At 36.3% G+C, this 19,893-nt stretch overlaps 1 protein-coding gene across 16 annotated transcripts in view; it reads right to left on the bottom strand.

Moving 5' to 3' along the window:
• Nucleotides 1-19,893, bottom strand: part of LOC145686241 (uncharacterized) — a 180,593-nt gene that overhangs the window by 145,391 nt on the left and 15,309 nt on the right. For 6 of the 16 annotated variants that reach the window (XM_081759334.1, XM_081759344.1, XM_081759333.1 and 3 more), the window contains one exon: nucleotides 4,775-4,895. The exons of 5 other annotated variants lie outside the window; for them this stretch is intronic. The gene's annotated coding sequence lies outside the window, so the exon portion shown is untranslated. Of the gene's footprint in view, nucleotides 1-680; nucleotides 883-3,959; nucleotides 4,134-4,774; nucleotides 4,896-19,893 lie in introns of all 16 variants that reach the window. 5 more of the 16 variants (XM_081759345.1, XM_081759335.1, XM_081759343.1 and 2 more) reach the window with 3 other exon arrangements.

The following is a 19,893-nucleotide window of genomic DNA, read 5'->3' as shown; positions in this document are numbered from 1 at the left end:
AACCTTCTTCTTCCGGACAGACAGCTTCAGGTAAGAAATCTATCAATAGATGGCACCACCTACTGCTGATCGTTCTGCTTAGTGACGATGTTCATGCCAATCCTGGGCCCAGTGAGGGCCATGCCCTTTCTATCTATTATCAAAACGTTCGCTCCATTAAAAACAAACTAAGTGACTGTGAAATACATTTACCTGAACTTCTAGAATATGACTGTTTAGTTATTTCTAAAACTTGGATGACTGATGATGTGCTTGATTATGAACTGCCATTCTCTGATAACTTTACTATATACAGACGGGACAGAGGTTCACGTGGTGGTGGTGTAATGATATGTATAACTCTAAACTAAAAAGTAAAGAACATAAAGACTTATACAGCAAGGACTGTGAAACCTTATGGGTTGAAATAAACATTGCAAACGGTCCAAAACAACTCATAGGCTGTTTTTATCCCAAGCAAAGACCCCAAAAAGGAAGCCTAAAAGAAGGCAAGCGCCATGTTTCCGCGAATTGAGCCTTTTGCTTCTAAATGCCTGCCGCTTGATGGAAACAAGTATTGTTTCTGGATAAAGTAACAATTTGGGCTTTCTTGTTTTGCCATTCGCTTATTCAATCATATTTTTGCTTCCATATAATGGCTTCTACACTTAAGAAAGTGCCTTATAATATATAGTACTTACAAGTTTTAGGTTCGATCCAGGATTGTCAATCTTGATTGGTTTTCGTACTTGCATTGTATTATTTGCCTGCAAGTTGTTATGCGACCCAATTTCTTACTGATGAAATTTCCATTGCCTAACCACATTATGAGTGCCTGATAAGCGTACATCATGTCACTTACGTTGACTAATTTCACACTTGGGAGCAAGAAAACAATATTACCTTGAACAAAGAAAAAATGATATAATAGCACTAAAGCAACAATTTTGTTTTACTACAAAACTATGCTTACACTACATTATCAGTTCGAGAAACTTTTTTTTTTTTTCTACGGATTTCAAATATTCTGTTAGCAGAGCCCATTATGGATTTTGTTTACAGAATTAACCCTTTCAGCCGATTTTTTGTTTACTCACAGATTTTATTTTTATTTTGTCCTATTTTTATTTTTGACTTAACAAATGAAATACAATCGTCATTTTGTTTGCGAGTGTCATATTTAGAGAATTATGGACGTACAATTTGCGTGTACTAGGGCTGAAGTTCGTATGCAAAATACAAAAGGGCATTAATCGAAACCATCATTGTAATCTACATAGTTTAGAAAGCATCACTGTGATCTACATCACTAAAGCAGAAAAAGGATTCTTGCAAATAGTTTGTTTCAAGAATAAAACAGCCTACGTGGCTGAGCTTCGTCCATCGTGATAGTCCCTGCAAGTACTCTACAAGAAATGTACGTAGTTTCCTGATAACAGATAAAAGCACTAGAGAAATGGTGGAAAGTGATTTAGACAAGTTCAAAGAATGCTGACATGAAAACCCAGCCATTTTGAATCCTCCAGAGTAATTATATTAATCTTAAAACACGATGTACACATATGTTACCGCCAGGGCCAAAAAGATTAAAGAAGTGAACTGCTTTTGGCTGTGTAATAAACCTAATACGACAGTAAAAAGTCTTTTTTCTATTTACAAAATCTTTTCTTTCTTTTTTATTACATCATACCCGCACGTTTTAAATAGAAACCTTGCGAAACCGCATAAGTAACTTCCTCTCCTAGAATTATATAGATTTTTATAAATGTGATAAAAAAAAAAAAAAAAATATTCGGCCTATGCTCCACACAAATTGTGGCTTAAGCTCCTAAAACATGTAACTAATTTACGCTTCAGTTTGTACTTGTTAACATTATGGAACAAAATCTAACCGCTATATTTTCAGCGTTAAGTACTTACTCTCGTAATCTTTCTAAATGAAATATTTTTAGCATTGAACATTGCTCTTCGAACTGTACAATCCACTGCTGTATTATTTGAACTTTTTCTTTTCTATAGAATACTCAATTATTGATGAGCCTTTTTAATTCAGAGTCATGTCATAAAAGGAAAAATAAAGAGGGTGCAAACGGTTTTACCGTCATTTAAATTGAAATTTCGCAAATAATAATAATAATAATAATAATAATAATAATAATAATAATAATAATAATAATAATAATAATAAATAAATAAGTAAAATTTCATGGGCAGAAAAGACGTGTAAAAATATTTTGCCTTTCTTCAGCCTCAACGAAAATACACACTATATTTCACGATAATCGGGTACTTTGTGCGAAGTGATCGTGAAACACACGTGGAGGTAAATACTGACTGCTTTCAATCTAAAGTGATGAGAATGATTGGGAAGCATCAAAGAAAATAAATGCTAAATCGTATTGAAATCGATTATTCTTTACGACAGTTATCATACAAAACTGTTTCATATGATTCAGGTTTATTGTCACTAAATCGCTCAATGGATCAGCACTGGGGCAGTGACGTTGAGTTGTCCATGCGCACAACATATGAGATGTGACTGTCTTCCAGCAACTGGATGGTATTGTGCTCATAATTCGATGATGCCCAAAATAAGATTGGGTTACTAATGTTTAGGTTACGTAGCCATGACAACAGGATTTTCCGCAGGCATTGAAAAACATACCGTATGTTTCCATTTTCATTGGTCACAAATGCTGAAAACATTCTCCCATTGTGTGCCACTGTCTGCCAGACCACTGTCTTTTGACATCTGGACGTCGGTTGTAGCATTGCTTCTATAGGAGTTGTACACGTGGTACAACGGAGACATACATATTCATTGGCATTCACCTCAGATAAATTTCACTTGACCTTTGTTTCATCATCAATGCTAAAGAAAATTTACCGCCCGACGATACGGCTTCTTTATACAATTTTCTTCAATTCTTCGCCATATCAACGTTTTTCTTAATTTTGTTTTTTAATCCTTGCCCTCCTCTGTCTTTTACGGGACAGAATTCCAACTGTGTTATTGTTTCTTGTAGGTTGGAAAATAAATCGTTTACGACAGTTCAAAGGGTGTATCTACATTTTTTGACTAACTCGGTATATGTCAGAAAAAATTGGACTGAATTAGCAGGGGAAAATGTAAGTGCATTATGAAATATCTGAATTTTTTTCAGACAGTCAAGTAATCAGACTTTTTTTTTTTTTTTCAGTTTCATCCGCATTAGCAAGTGTGAAGAAGAAATAAATAATAATTTACTATTCCCAGATATTTTCATAACCCTTCCCTCTTTGCAAATTCTTGAACATTGAATTGGAGTGATTTATACTTAGTAGAATCGCTAAGTTCACAACCGTATGTCAAAGAAACCAATATATTCAGTTTCTTTGAACAAGTAAACAAAAATAACAAATGTATTCAAGTATTATAGGGTGGTCAATATTTTTGTGATCTCTCACTGCTCACCCACACGATTCGTATTCTGTAATTCACCACCACGCATCAAGTTTTATGCTTTTACATCCATCAATTCAAAAGAAACGTTATATAAAAGTCTGGCAACCTTTTAATTTTCGATAATTGGTTACACCTGTAACATACCAGAGGTGGTGGCCAGTTATTTTACGAAAAAATAGTATCGACACACAATATAGTTTTGGCCTGATGACAAGACTTACAAACGGATGTTTCTTTTTATGCAATAGATCATTTTCATACAGATGTGTCCATTTAGAATACTCTAGAGTAGTAGATATAAGAATAACGTACAGACATTATCTACATTTCCCTACAACCTTACGCAAACACTATCATTTTATACCAAACTGTTCTAACTACTAATTTCTTGACACCTTACAAACAACGCTGATGAACTACGACACCACAATATTCTCTAATTACTGCTACGATCCACCTGCTACTCAATCAAAATCTACTACCATGAACTTTAGAATACACAACATACATATAAATAATAATCACTGCGAGATACCTTTACTATAATAGCTCATCAATGACAAAGTGAGGCTCAAATGTGCATATGCACAACGCTCGAAATGATTTTTAATGGCAATATTACGGAATGAAGTGCACAGGGGAAGACCTAATCGTGCAAGATGATTTTGCATTATAGTCGTGAACAAGACAAATGAACCGTATTCAAGACCTGAAATTGAATAAAAACGTAATGTAAAGCAACCGATCAATTAACATTTCGAATGATAAAAAAAAATGAGTCATATCATATAATCGGAGAACTTACGCATTTCAAATATCTTAAAAAACTGTGACAACAGAGAACTGGATTTAAATGTAATGCGATTTTCTTAATTTTCTTTAGAGAACATTATGCTATAATTGATCAACATTCATTGCGACTCAGTTGTAGACATTACCCTTTAGTGAATAAGCCACCAGTAAAATACCAGGTCATATGAGATTTGTGCAGGATAAAACCTTTGCTCTCTGTTTCGTTCTGCTTTGATGTCATTGTATCAATTATTTCATCCTCATTTATTAAAACGATTCCTCATGTGAACACGGTTTAAGCATGAAATTTTAAATTAAACATTTATTTAAAGTTCAACTGAGCACGCAATTTGAAATACAGAGCACGCAAGTTTTGAGCAAACTGTGGAATTTAATCAGATCTTTTGAGTGAAAAAAATCATACTTCACTTCAATCTCTCAGAATGTAGAAAAGAGTTTGTATGTGAATTTCGAGAGGATAATCAAACTAATAGAAGATTTTATCATCAGCAATTAATATCCTAATTCACTACATTAAATACATTTCCACTACTTTACCTGTGCCACCTCGTAACGTTCGGTAGAAGTGAAGTAATTATTTTTCTTTCCCATAGATACATCATGATCTTTCCTTTGTACAGCCGATAACACTCGTTTACATTAGGCATTTAGTTATAACCTAGATTATTTAAAAAAAAAAAAAGTACAAGGATACGGTTAGTTCATAACAAGCTAGGCTGGATTTCAAAACATTAACTTATTAATGCTTTATATTGTAGTAGCACTTGCCATGTTAATGCCATACCGCTGTAAGAATACAATACTGTGCAGCTCTGAATAAAGCTTTAAATGGATATTACACAGTCATATAAAGAAAGTTAAATACAGATCTTACTCCATATTACGTACAACAATAACTATATAGTAATTTAAATGTTACTGTTGATTTTTTGCTTTGTAAATTAGAGTATACTAAGAAATAAAAATATTGTTGCAACTGTACATGTAATTTCGTCTTCTAGTTAAATGAATACAGAAAATTTTTTACAATAAAATATTCAAATTGATAATTTCAGGAATCGACTGAGATCGTACACTATAACTATCGTGTTGTTCCCACGATTCTAGCATCACGTTGTGTAATCATGATAACCAATCTAAGGGGTGCCTTTCTATAAGGTGATGAAAAATTATAATCTATATTCCGCTTCCGCTATTCGTAGTACAATATGTAAAGCGAGTTGTTTACAATGTTAGACAAATTGCCGTTATTTACCCAGTGCTCTGGTTTATCTCGTAAGTATACAATAGACTTTTCTGATCATCTCCAACCCATTCGTCAGATACTGTTGTTTACATACTACTGTTTACTAACTGCTCCAACTGAAGGAGCTTTTACAACGCAGGTCCGGGCTTAACTTCAAAGAAGATGCCTAAATTTGTTCCTATCATCATGCTCCGTTGCTGACAAAACTTCAATTCCTATGAAAGACCTCCTGTAATCACTATTTCAACATCCAATAGGTTAACGCTACTAACTAACAACGTTTTCAAGCCATGTCAGAAAATTTCTGCCACTTGTAGATGGGAGCTAGCTCAAAAGCAGTTAGAACCCCTCAAGATGAGCAAGAATCGGTGTCTATTGAGAACATGAATGTTGTTAATGCTTGCTACACAGCAAATATTTCATTATCATCACTTGGAGAGTCACCTTTGAAGTTTTAACGAATTAGCAAAGGGAATTCAATGGGTTACATTAGTGGAAAAGTTCAGAAAGCACAGAACAGCATTATTAAGGTGATTGCAGCAGCTGCTGGTGTGAGTAAAACCGATAATGTTAAAACAAATGGACACGGAGTGAAAAATGCAAGAACGTGGGCATCTTAACTGAAGAACTAACTCTATGGCCTATGGAACCCGGAGGTTCAATGCCGCGTTCACAAAAGCTCTCCACTGACTTCTATCCTTAGCTAACTGCATCCAGTTTCTACTTTGTATTCCAATCTCTGCGAGATCCATCTTAATATTGTCCTCCCATCTGCGCCTAGGTCTTCCTAATGGTCGTTTTCCGATTGACCTTCCAGTCAAGACTTTGAAAGCGTTTCTACTTTCTTCCATTCTAGCTACATGACCCGCCCACCTAAGCCTCCTAGACTTGACGACCCTAACAATGTTGGGTAAACCATATAAATTATGTAGTTCCTCGTTATGAAGTTTCCGCCATTCCCCATTCCCGTTCCTCTTGGGTCCGAATATTCGTCTCAGGATCTTGTTCTCAAATACTTTCAGTCTATGTTCTTCCCTCAGAGTAAGTGACCATGTTTCGCAGGCATACAGAACAACAGGCATGATTATCGTTTTGTATATTTTAAGCTTCAAATTCCTCGACAGAATTCGCGACGACAAGAGATTTTGAACCGAATAGTAACACGAATTCCCTGCTTTTAGTCGACATTTAATTTCTTAACTGAAGAACTTAAAATTAAAATTTAAAGTCAATCCCAGAAAGTTTAGATTCTGATCCTAATTCCAAGTAACTGGTTCAACTAGAATGATGAAGCAGGCTAGAAACTTAAAGGTAGAAGCTGACTTTTTGGCAACACCTGCGAATAGGAAAGAAAAACAGCTCAATTATTAAATTTAAATATATATATATATCCTCAGTTTGCTTCAGGATGATGAGTTTTCTCGTCTGCGCCCAAGTAAAAATGACTATATTGCAGTAAGGCTCAATGATTTTTTTTTTTTAAATCATAACCAAAAACGTCTACTTCCTTGCAATTTGAAACAAATGTTCATAGCTTATTGTTAAGCAATACGGCAATCAACTCAATTTTTCGAGAATTTGTGACCTACGACCGAAGTGGCGCATTACAGTTGGTGCTTCAGGAACATTCAGTATATCGTGTGGAATTCTCCAAAATCTGAAACTGCTGAAACTGATATTTGCTGCAACAACACCAATAAAAATTATTATAATGAACTGATTACGAAACCTATGTTTAATTTGGAAGCAAAAGACTGTATACTACAATGCTATGAGCAATGCCCAGAAGAACAACTTGAATCTTATTTGGGAGATGTTTCCAAAGATTACGATCCAGAAAAACTCACATAATATAACCAATGGATCTATATTGACAGGAATACATTGCAGACATGCACATGCCATGCAACTGCATATATCACAGAAGAACTGATTTTGAAAACTACCAGTTTGACAAGCCATCACTATGTGTCATAACATCAAAGTTTATTATAATACTTGATATACCTTAGACAGCTCGAAGACAATTTTTCGATTATTGAAGCGATCATATCGATGGATTTTGCTGACAACTACTCATTTTGTGTGTGAGTGTGTGTGTGTAAGACGCTGTGCAAAGATTTCATTGGAAGAATAGGCTAAAATGCATCCTTTTGTCATCTATGTTTGTGAAAGCGAACATCAAACTATTAATACATGTGTGATCTGCGGCATCTCCGCTATGATACCATCACTGTTCATATTTTGCTAATGTGTTTGATTGAGTTATCTGAAGACAAAAGTAAGAATAATCAAGAACATTTATTGCTCTAGTGATAAATCAGCTGCCCAGTACAAGAATTTCATTAACTTATCTCTGCATTAAGAGGACTCTGGCATCACTGTTGAATGGAATTTTCCGGAACAAGCCATGGAAAACCTCGTTGTGACAGCATTGGAAGAACAGCAAAAAGGCTAGCAGTTCGTGCTAGTTTACAGTGGCCCTTAGATGAGCAAGTATTAGCTCCATATGATTTGTTCAAATTCTCGCATGACAACATTCCAGGCATAAAGTTCTTTCTACGTGACAAGGGCGATATTACACAAATTCAGGCTGATCAACAAAGAAGATGATTCCAGGGGTCACATGTTCGCCAGAACAAGACAAGATCACCAATTTAAGCTATTTAGTTTCAATAAGATCAAGGTAAGCAGAATATCCACTGATACTCCAGCGTCCATAGTTAATGGCTTTGAAGCAAATGATAAAATTCTAACCATTTTAATTGCAAATTTACAACATAGGCAGTGAAAAAATGAAATCTCTAAGTTTTACGTCTTACAGATATGCCGTCTAGGCTAAAGGAGACGGTGATGATGAGAAACAAATGGAATGGTGGGATAAAGAAAGTGGAAGGAAAAGGGAGAACCCTGAAATGAAATAAGTTTTACGTCCCACAATTATGCCGGTTGGGCTAAAGGAGACCGTGAAGATTAGAATTGAATGAAATGGTAGAATGAAGAAAGTGGGAGGAAATGGGAGAGCCCCGAGAAAACCCACGAGCACGGTGGTTGTCCACCACAAAGCTCACGTGGCGCGAGCTAGGATCGAACCAAGGACCATATGCACCAGAGGTGAACGCTCTACCACTTAGCCAGCGCGGCTCCAAACGTATGCATGAAATTCATATATATATGTACGGTAATGTTTGGTAGGTGGGTAATGTATGTGAAATTTCAGATGAAAACACGATTGTCAGCTTCATGCACCTTCATGGTCTGCTTGCTTTAACCATTAATCAACTGTTCAAGATTCTGTTGTATTCCAGAGCAATATACATTTATGACCCTAAACGCACCACCAACATCACCACGAAGAGAATACATTTATGTAGAATCAGTCCAAGGCAGGACTGCAGATTGTTCAGTATATTGCACGTTACGCAAATTTACTATGAATGTTTCTATTCATTTTAATGTTAGGTTTAAGCTTTAAATTGACATGCATATTTGTCGTTACGCATGCTCAGAAAAATATAAATAATTTTCGATGACCTTCCCTCACCCTATTCAATGAACATAAATCTACCAAATGCAAATTTTCAGCATGGATCGATCACAAGTACTACTTTTTGAAACCTTTTCTTTTTTTTAATTATTATTATTAAGACAAAGGGTTCCAGATCTTAAGCTACACAGCTTCTATAAGCTTGAAGGGCTTGGCAAGTAAAATAAGATTGGAGAGAGTACAGTTGAGATACTACTTTCACAGATACCACAAAAGTTTACATCTATGAGATCTGACTAACTTTGGAAGTACATATCTTTGGACCCAGCTGAAGTGACAACTAAATTTAATCTACACATGGAGATGATAAGAATCCCCTGGTCCCCTTAACGTGAAATGACTCTAGTGATCTGAAACAATTCCCATATGGAATGACAAAATGTCTGTGATGTACAAACTTCGACTCAGTGATAAAATAAGGAATATTACAATAGTAATATGGACTGAAAGAGAAGATGAAATACTAATCAATGTATATTTTTTTTATGAGGCTTATATATATATATATATATATATATATATATATATATATATATATATATATATATATATAAGACAGAGAGGAAAAGCACCAAAACCGACATACCATTTTGTTTTTGGCTCGTAAAGCTGAATTGAAGGACCGGGATTATGAAGAGTAAATATATTTCTTTAAACCAGGAACACTACTCAATAAAATTATATAAAAAGTTTTAAAAATTGCCATATATTGCCACGATTATGACGATTTGTTTAATTGTCTCCGAAATCATATTTTTAGAAACCAGGCCCCAAAACCGACATATCTTCAGAAAATTATTTTGTTGCAAAATGAAAAGATATCTTTTTAAATTTGTAATTTTGATATCCTTGTATAAGTTCTGTTACGCACAAAAGTAGGTTTACTTCTAAGATACTATTAGATCCGCACCATGCTTTGCTTCTTAAAAGTAGAAATAAGTGCTGGTAGAAATAGTCTTATGGTGGTATTAGGAACAATTCACAGATCTAAATAGTCTACACATGTGTGGATATTTTGTAAGTTAAGTAAACATTAATAGCAAATTTCGCTATGGAATTTCACATTCAGTCTAAATCAATGGCATTAATTGCAGATGTAATGGTCCCCTTCCAGACGGACACATTTTGTGTGTGCCCAGACCTCACAGGCTACACACTGAACCCATTCTTCTCAGCTGGTGTCTTCCGAAAAGTCTCTTTGTCAAAAATAAAACAGAATACATCATTACTGTCTGGTACACTGGACACTAAACCTTAATCTGATGATGAGTCATTGTCTGCCTGCTCATCCCTTAGCGTTTTCCTTGACTTGGGCGTAGATTGGGACGTAATCCTACTTGCATTTCCTTTTGAGTCTCCTTTTCTACCTGCGTTTCGTTTAGTTTCTCTCTGCACCTTCTTTTCCATCTTCCTTTTTATACCCTGACGAGGTTATTACTGCCGCTTGAATAGCTTTACGGCCTCTGACAGGTTTGCAGACTTGTACATGAAAGGGTATGTCGGTTTATAGAACACCTTACTCCTCCATCTCTGTACATGTTTCAGTACCAAAGAGTATCAGTTGGCACAATAACCACGGTGAGCTGCAAACTTAATAACTTAAGAATAAAAGTATGTAATGAGTAAATCATCTACCTCTAAATAAACCTCGATTTCTCATGATGAAATATCAACAGAAATTTTAGCACAACCAAAACAAAATAATGTCCCTCACACACTAATCCACCCTCACAACTGGCTTAAACTACACTTGCTCCGCCTAGTGGTGAGAGTAGAAACTACTGATAATGTCTCCGCCAGAGTGCAGCGTGTTCCAGCCCAATAACGGGTGGTATGTCGGTTTACGGACCTATGTCGCCCTTGGTGCTTTTCCTCTCTCTCTCTCTCTCTCTCTCTCTCTCTCTCTCTATATATATATATATATATATATATATATATATATATATATATATACACAAAGAGAGAGAGAGATAGATATATACATCGAGGTGTACACGTAGGCTCCTATGTGAGATGATCATGAATCAAATTTTAGTTTTCAGAGTACAGAGTACAAGGTGGTAAAAAAATGAAAAAGAACTGATGTTTTTGTAGAACCTTGTTACCTTCAATTAGTCATATCTTCCGTAAATACTGAGCTAGAGAAAAGACTAATATACCATTTTGAAGAAGAAAGGATAGGTTACAAGATATGTCAGAAACATTTATTTGAAAATCAAATATCATTTTCCCGGAAATCCCGAGAAAAGTTTGGATCAGTGATATCTCAGAAATCGCCCATTTGATTTCCTTGAAATTGGGTACCATATGTCTGGCATAAATGTGCCAAATATCAACTTGGGCCAAGAATGGGCCTGGAGTCTACAATGATTTTCGTATGACCATGTCGGAAGAGACACATGGGGTGCCAAGGTGGCAACCTGCCAATTTGTCAGTACAGGTGAAATAAGGTATAACTGACTTAGCAGTAATGTTTTTCTGGTGCAATCTGTAATTCAGTAATCCTGTGGGGACCTTTAGAACATTCCATTATCAATCGTAGTACATTGCATTGGCTAAATATGTGAACATTCTGGAAGGTTCATCTGTTCCAGAAAATATTTGTGCAAATCCTGGAAGGCAAGTTTCCCAATGTGTCAAAAATGTATTACTTCTCTGATGGAGCTGCATCTTAACACAAGAACCCGAAAACTTCATTAACATCTGTATGCATTCCCACGACTATGGTGTGGCATGTGAATGGCATTTCTTTGAAAGCTCATATGGCAAGGGAGTGTGTGATGGAATAGAAAATGAACTGAAAAGGAATGCTGCAAAAGCAAGCCTTCAAAGACCATACACATATCAGATCATAACTAAACGCCAATTGTACAACTGTGCCACGAATGACAGCAAGTATTCTAAAATATATGTGTACTGCACAGAGGGGAAACATGAAGAGGAAGCGAACTTCCTAAAGGACAAATTCGATGCTGCTCGACAGATTCCTGGAACCCATAAATTTCACTCTGTGGTTCCTGTGACTCAAAGAAAGGTGACAATGAGGCAACATTCCTCTAAACCAGACTTTAAGGAAGAGTTATTAATTGCAGCGGATAGCTCACAAGCTGGCATTTCTATTGATAGAATCAAGGGCTTTGTTACTTGCACCTATGGTGGCTTCTGGTGGCTTGCTTGTGTTCTGCAAGTCGACGAGAAACATGGAATGGCAAAGCTGTGTTTTCTGAGACCTCATGGACTAGCACCTTCCTTTGTATATCCAGATATACCAGATGTGCTCTCACTGTCTGATTGTGACATCATCTCTCTTGTTGACCCCATAACTGCAATTGGCCGTACAAGCACGCTCAGCAACAAAGAGATGGAAGAAGCCAGTCGATTGTTTTAACACAGGCACCACTGACAATTGATCACTATCAGAAGATCAGTAATAGCTAAATATTTCTTACACCTTACACACCAGTATTGACAAATTGGCACCGCAAGTCTCCCTCCCGACATGCTCACACGAAAACCATTGTAGATTCCAGGACCATTCTTGGCCCAAATTGAAATTTGGTACACTTATACCGGACATATGGGGCTACCTTTTGTACGAAATTTCAAGGAAATCAAATGGGCGATTTCTGAGATATCACTGATCCAAAATTTTGCCGGAAAATGATATTTGATTTTTAAATAAATGTTCCTGACATATCTTGTAGCCTAATTTCCTCTTCAAAATGGTATAGGTATTTTTCTCTCTAGCTCAATATTTATGGGAGATATGATCAATTAAACTAACAAGATTCTACAAAAAACATCATTTTTTAAAAATTTTTTACCACCCTGTACTCTGAAACTAGAGGGAATACAGGGGCTATAATTTGGTGCATGATCATCTCTCATACAAGCCTACATGTATACCAAGTTTCATAGAAATCTGACACCATGAGGTTTTGAGCTTGGTTGATTTCACATGGAATGACCCTATGGGTAATACAAATTATACAATATTGCACTTTCCACGTACAATTTCCGTGATTCTACGATGTTACAACGTTATCTATTCTGCTACAATTTATATTCTATTGGTTACCTTTAGCTCGGATTTTAATCTATGTAAGCTTTCAAGAAATAATTTGAAACAGAGAGTGTTCTTCCTATCTCCCTGGATCCTTTCTATGCTCTGGTAATGTGATGACTATCCTGAAAGGTATATTTATATATATATATATATATATATATATATATATATATATAATAAAAGCCTACTTAGTTTACACAATGTGGTTTTCACCGACTGTTTTACTCATTGCTTTGGTATGAGATTTGTCGTTGCTGGCTTAATTTTCCATTTTGGCTAAAACTGCTATTCAGTATGAACAAAGTTGCAAATAAGTGAGGTTTCAAGGTTAGTTTCAAATCAACGAATCCTTCAGTGGAATGAAAGGATTGATCTCTGAAGGGAATCGGATTGACTTTGACGCAATCAAAAGACGGACTAAGTCGGTGGAATCGGTTAATGGAACCAGATGAGTGGATCCAATTGATGCAAGAGCAATACTTCAGAACAGGAAAACATTCTCTGACGAAGAAACATATAACGAGTCTACTGTGTATGCAACTTATTCGCCCTTTGTTCGTTCTTTGCATACTACTACAAACGGTGTTTACACAAATGGGTATAATATTTTTATTAGTTGCAATAAGATGATGAAATTTTAGGTGAACATACTTTGATCCTTTAGTTTCAAGACGGTAATAATTGATTTCATACTATTCATAGGTAAGGCACAATGGACACTGAAGTGGATATCAGGATATGACATGATCGGTAAAGGAATCCTTGTTCAAAACCGGTGATGAACCAATCACATCAATTCATAAGAAGTCGTTTCCGGTTTAGAGGATCACATACTGGACCGCACCAATAACCAAGTTGGTTACAGCGGTTTGACTTCTTGACACATGGCTCCACAATTAACAAGGAGCGTTATTGTTCGTTATCAAAGTCGACGTGCTCTCAAGACCAAGAGACAAGAGCTGTAAGGTCATCAAATTGCATTATGACAATGCCAAGCCTCACACAGCCATTACAGCACAGCAGAAAATCATTAAAATGGGATGAAAAGTAATCTCCCAGCCTCCCTATAGTCAGACTTGGCTTTTTCAGATTTCTTCCTGTTTGATTGATTGAAGGCCACCTGCGAAGAAAAACATTCGACAATGCCAAAGTCCTCATTTCTTGTGTGAAAAAATGGCGTAAAAGGCAGCCACCTGAATTTTACCAAAGAGCATTCAAGGCATGGAACGAACGTTGGACGATATGCGTCACAACAGATGGAAGTTAAATTGAGTGATATGGTCTTGTAGCCAAAGGATCAAAGTATGTTCACCTAAAATTTAATCATCATGCAACTAATAACAATATAATAACTATCTGTGCAAAACTTATTGAACGCCACTTATAACAAGAGTAAACAAGAAGAAATTAACTTCCTGCGCAGGCCTCCAAACATGCAATCCCTCTTTATATAGTTCTACTTGTTCCCCCTTCCCTCCCATACAAAAATCAACTTTGCAATAGCTTATCAGCTATCTTGAACAAGGTTTGGCTGAAAGAAGGAATCATATTGAAGAATCATATGGGAAAACCAAAGAAGTGTCGGAACAATTTGCCAGAATCAAATGAACCAAACTGTCTATCACTATATAATTCAGCACTTAATACTGAGAAAGAGTACTGATTTTTAAGACTTTGTATATATTTTCATAATTCTGTCTATACTGGTGCCTATAAAGCTATTTGTCAATGTCATAATTCATACAGCGTCATGACCAACAGGAATTAATACTAGAATTAAAGAACAAGCAGGAGATATTAAGGATCAAGATGTGGTTATTTCTGGTTTGTCAAAATATCTGAAGTTATTCGACCACTGTACTGACGTTAAAATTATCCATCGAACAACTTATATAGAACGAAAACAAGTATGAATCTTTACATTAAGACAAAAACTTAAATTAATTCTGGATTATGGCAATTTGGATACAAACTGGGACAGTATCATCAACAGTTTTATTATGCAATTTAATTTACTATGAAATATATCATCCCCTTGTTACATCCAAGAATACAAATGCTTAAATGCGTGCTTTTTAGAAGCAAGTGGTGTTTGGAAAAGTGAAAAACAACATCGTTCATGTTCTGACACACTTCAGCTTTCTGGTCAATGAATTCCAGTAGTTATCTTACATGTTATAATTGGTGTTAGCAACATGGTTGTGAATTAGTGACGTTAGTTTTTAATGTGCATCCTGAGTGAGGAAGAGTTCTTGAAATAGTCTCACAGTGATTAAACAAAAGGATACAATAAGGTTAGTTATTTCTGAATTGAAGAAAATATTGACCAGAAGGCATAAGCCCAAGAAAATACAATTTTGTCTAGTGCGTCGTGTGACTAATGCAATTGTACTAATAGTACTTGTGTCACTGTTAGCAGTATTTGTCTCATCGTTAGAAAAAACAATCCCGACGGCAGAACATTCTTTCTTTGTCTTTCTGCGATGAACTGTTGTAAGTCAAAATTTTTCGGCAGAAATTCTGCAGATGAAACACTTGTGATCGTTAGAAATACCCTTTACGCGACGTAAAAAAAACTATTTTTATGCGACTCGTTCGCGCATTTACGACATTTACACATAGCAGGCATGCTTTTATACTTTTCTGTTGGCCATTTTTCTCCTCTGGAAATTTTTCTGCACAGGCGCGGCAAATTTTCTGCAATCACATCGCAGATCGCGGCATGTTCTGCTATGGGGGAAACAATACACACAATCTCTTACTTAATAGTGTAGTGCTTTACTATACATATACAGTGCATAAGAAACTATTCCAGCAGAATAAAACTATCAATAATTGACAACAAACACTACACTTTTTGAAGCCATAAGAATACGTTTTTCATTATTTCCTCGTAAACTATGTGCCAGAATTTACTTTCAATGTCATTTGGTCAATCCAATGCGCTCATTGTCGGGAAGTTTCATATTTGTGTAATATTAAACAACCTTTAAAATTTAATAGTTAATCACAATTTTGGGAAATATACTTCATTAACTATACTATGTATTCTCGTCTTGTTAGTGTATTAATGAAAAGCTTGATGAGGATATACTACTTCAGTGTCAGTTACATCTTAATAAGGCGTGGTTACCGTATGGATTTTTACACTCAGCCGTATTATTATCTTCTGTTGAATCAGATAATAAAACAATCACCAGCGATAAGATTTCTATATTCTTCATTCAAACAAGGCATTTGAGAGAATGAAAATTCCGCATGGAAATCTTGAGAACGTAATCCTGGTCTCCCACAATTCCTTCAACTCTGAACACTGAATAAACCTACTGCAGAAACTAATCGATCGGAACTCATTATGCATAGAAGTAACAAATTACAAGGTACATTCGGGAAGTGTCCCCTCGGGATTCGTGTAAAATTGATTCCAATGCAAAGTTCTCCGCGACCCAATGTGTATTGTACTATTTTAATTTTATCGGCCTATAACAGTAATTTGCACATTTATTCATATACCCATACACTACTATACCGCTCGGACTCAAAATTGCTTTTACTTTCTTTAGATGTAACTGGACATGTGCAAAACAAATTAGATCAAGTACTGCTTCTCTGACACATGTTATCCACCCTTGCCGCCATCTTGGATTCAACTTTCGGTTTTACAAATGGGAATAGGTGCAAGTAATACATCAAATTCATGTACAATTTTCTCGGAAAATCACTGGTGTAATGAATTTCACCGTGACTTGAACAGTTTGGAAGGTAGTGAATGTTAAATCCCTTCAGGCACTTCGCGAACAGACACTGCACGGTAATATCAGTCACGCTTACGTTTTCGATGTTGACAAATCAACACAATTTCTAACTGAAAAAATACTGTAGGTATAAACAAACTCTTCACAACATTGGTGTCATAATCTTATTACATTTCTGTGAGTGATTGTTACTACTTCCACGTTATATTATAACAAGAAAGTGTTGTGTTACAAGTCAAAATGCCTAAGGTAAATCAAGATACGACCAGATTTGGGTGAAGATCTACCACTTCCGAATTGACGTCTGTGTCTGTATGCATGTACGTTCAGAGAATATTTCGTCAACGATAAATCACGTAAAAGATTACATATACACACAGGGCCCTGCACAATTTTCTATTTTATTCAATATTCGTGAACTGCCTGACATGCAATACCTTGCAAACGGTACAAGATACGGTGAAACTCACCACACCAGTGAATTTCCGAGAAAACTATGAATTTGATGCATCACTTGCATCTATTCCCATTTGAAAAATCGAAAGTTGAATCCAATATGGTGGCCGGGGTGGGTAACATGTGTCAAAGAAGCAGTACTTGATCCAATTTGTTTTGCATATGCCCACACTCATGTCCAGTTACATCTAAAGAAACTAGAAGCAATTTTGTGTCCGAGCGGTATAGTAGTGTATGGGTATATGAATAAATATGCAAATTACCAGTATGGACCGACAAAATTAGTACAATACACATTAGGCTGCGGAGAACTTTGCATTGAAATCAATTTTACACGAATCCCGAGGGAACATTTCGCGAATATACCTTGTTAAGTCTTCTATGACTTTGTACACTTAGGTAGTATTCCTTTCCCAATTTCTATTTGTGTTATTCAAAGTACTGCATCTGCGTTCTGGAAATGGTGCTCATGGTTACGCAGTTGTCTCTGTCTATGAGATCGTAATTGATTGGAACAAGTTTTCTCTAAAACAAGGACATTACTACAGACATTACCAATTTTTATAAATTGCCCACTGTACGTAATTTACAATTAAGAAACTGTTTCTTTCTTAATTTGTAATTTCTCAATTATTTTCGAGAAGATAAAAAGATAGAGCGAATAATTAATACACTTAAACAGGGTTTACGAAGGGATTTATTTTTGCACTTACTTGTTTTTAACGAAATGCTGAAGTCCACTTTCATTTAACCTCTGCATATAAAAGAAGTCCTAACTAACTGATCAACGCCTACGTCAAACTGCTTAAGCTAGAAACTTGAAATTTGGGCAATAGATAGGATTGGTGACGGAAGATGTTACCACGGAAAGATTGTTTGAAATTCGACGTAGAAGGGAATGACATATAATACATATGACTTGCAATTATTATAATAAAATATCGGAATTTGGTATAACGTGTTTCAGTAAGTTTTGATATTTGTCTTAGGTGAGTAGAAGAAGGGACGAGGTGGTTCACTAAGATGTTCATATTTGGAATTCCTTTAGTTTAGAAAAATAATCAGTGATTTTTACAATATTTGGCCTAGAAGGAAAGAGAAAAATGGGAGTGATTCACTAAGATGCCTGTATCTCGAAATACCTTTGGTTTGGTGAAATGAAATTTGCTATTAAGCCTTTCATTTAAAATATATATTTTCAGCGTTGATTTAAAATAAATGTGTTTCATGTCTTTTGACACTTGACCTAAAAGGGAAGAAAAAGGAGTGGGCGTGATTCATTAAAATTCCAATACGAGAGGTTCGAATTTCGTGCGACACTTTTAGTTCAGACCAATTTTACACGAAAATAGTTAGAAGAATGTAAATTATTACCCGCTGTAATACATGGAGGAATTTGCTAGTTTCCACTTAAATGCATATAATTATAATATCTTATAAAACCATGTACCGAACAGCTAAAACACGTGCCTTTTATAAAGGTAAGCAAGAAAGTTATGTCGCTTTTTGTGGAAGTCTGTGTTCAATTGGCCCTCATACCCTGAGCTGAGTGCGAATAGATATAAGGTGAAGGTCAGTTGTTGGTGTAGGTATATCCAACATACTACCTGTTGTGGCAGTTTAGTTACACCTTGAATTTGCGTAAGGATAGAGTGAACATGGGACCTTCAGAGTCAAAAAGGCGTGTATGCTGTACGAGTTCAAACTGGGGTTAAACGCTGCTGCAACGGGGCGGAATATATGCCAGGCCTTTGGCGAGGGTGTTGTGACTACGCGGACAGTGCAGCGGTGATTTAACAAGTTTAAGGATAGTGATGAAACACTCGAAGATTCACCACGTGCCGGAAGACATATGTACAAAATGAAGATCTTCAGGCAGCAATTGAGGCGAACAGTGGCCAGACATGTAAGGAACTGAGTGGAGAACCATACGGCAGCACCTCCATCAACTTGGGAAGCACTACAAGTTGGGTCGATGGGTCTCACATGATTTGACTCCGGGCCAGAAGACAACCGTGGCAGAGCATGAATGCAACTGTGTACTGTCAGCAGTTGAGCCGTGTTCAAGAAAAAACTCAAAACTCTGTAGTCAGCACTTCTGAATTGCAAAGGGGTCCTCCTGTTACAGGACAACGCTAAACTCCACGTGGCCAAGGTGACCCGAGACACCAATGCTACGCCTTGGATGGGAAACACTATTGCATCCACCATACTCCACGAACACTGCACCGTCCGATTATCACTTGTTCCATTCCTTGGACAATCACCTTAGAGGACGCCAGTTCAAATTCTTAGTAGAGGTGCAAAATGCACTTAATACCTTCTTCGCTTAACGGCCCACCATGTTTTACCGCGATGGAATACATGGTCTTCCAGAACGTTGACAGAATGTCGTCGATGCTGATAGGGACTATTTTTGATCTTCCAGATACGTCTTAGGTGACATATCGATGTTCGAAGGTAGTGGATGAAAAAAGCGACAGAACTTTCTTGGTTACCTTTATAAATGTGCCTCAATTCCACTGGTGACACAGCGTTTCTAGTGTTGAACCTGCATCGTTAAGTCATAGGGGAGCTTCTTGAATT

Source organism: Thermobia domestica, chromosome 5, assembly GCF_964235325.1.
Source record: "Thermobia domestica chromosome 5, izTheDome1.hap1.1, whole genome shotgun sequence".
NCBI lineage: Eukaryota > Metazoa > Arthropoda > Insecta > Zygentoma > Lepismatidae > Thermobia > Thermobia domestica.
Note: the sequence above shows the minus strand (reverse complement) of the source record. Positions and strands in the feature narration are given on the sequence as shown.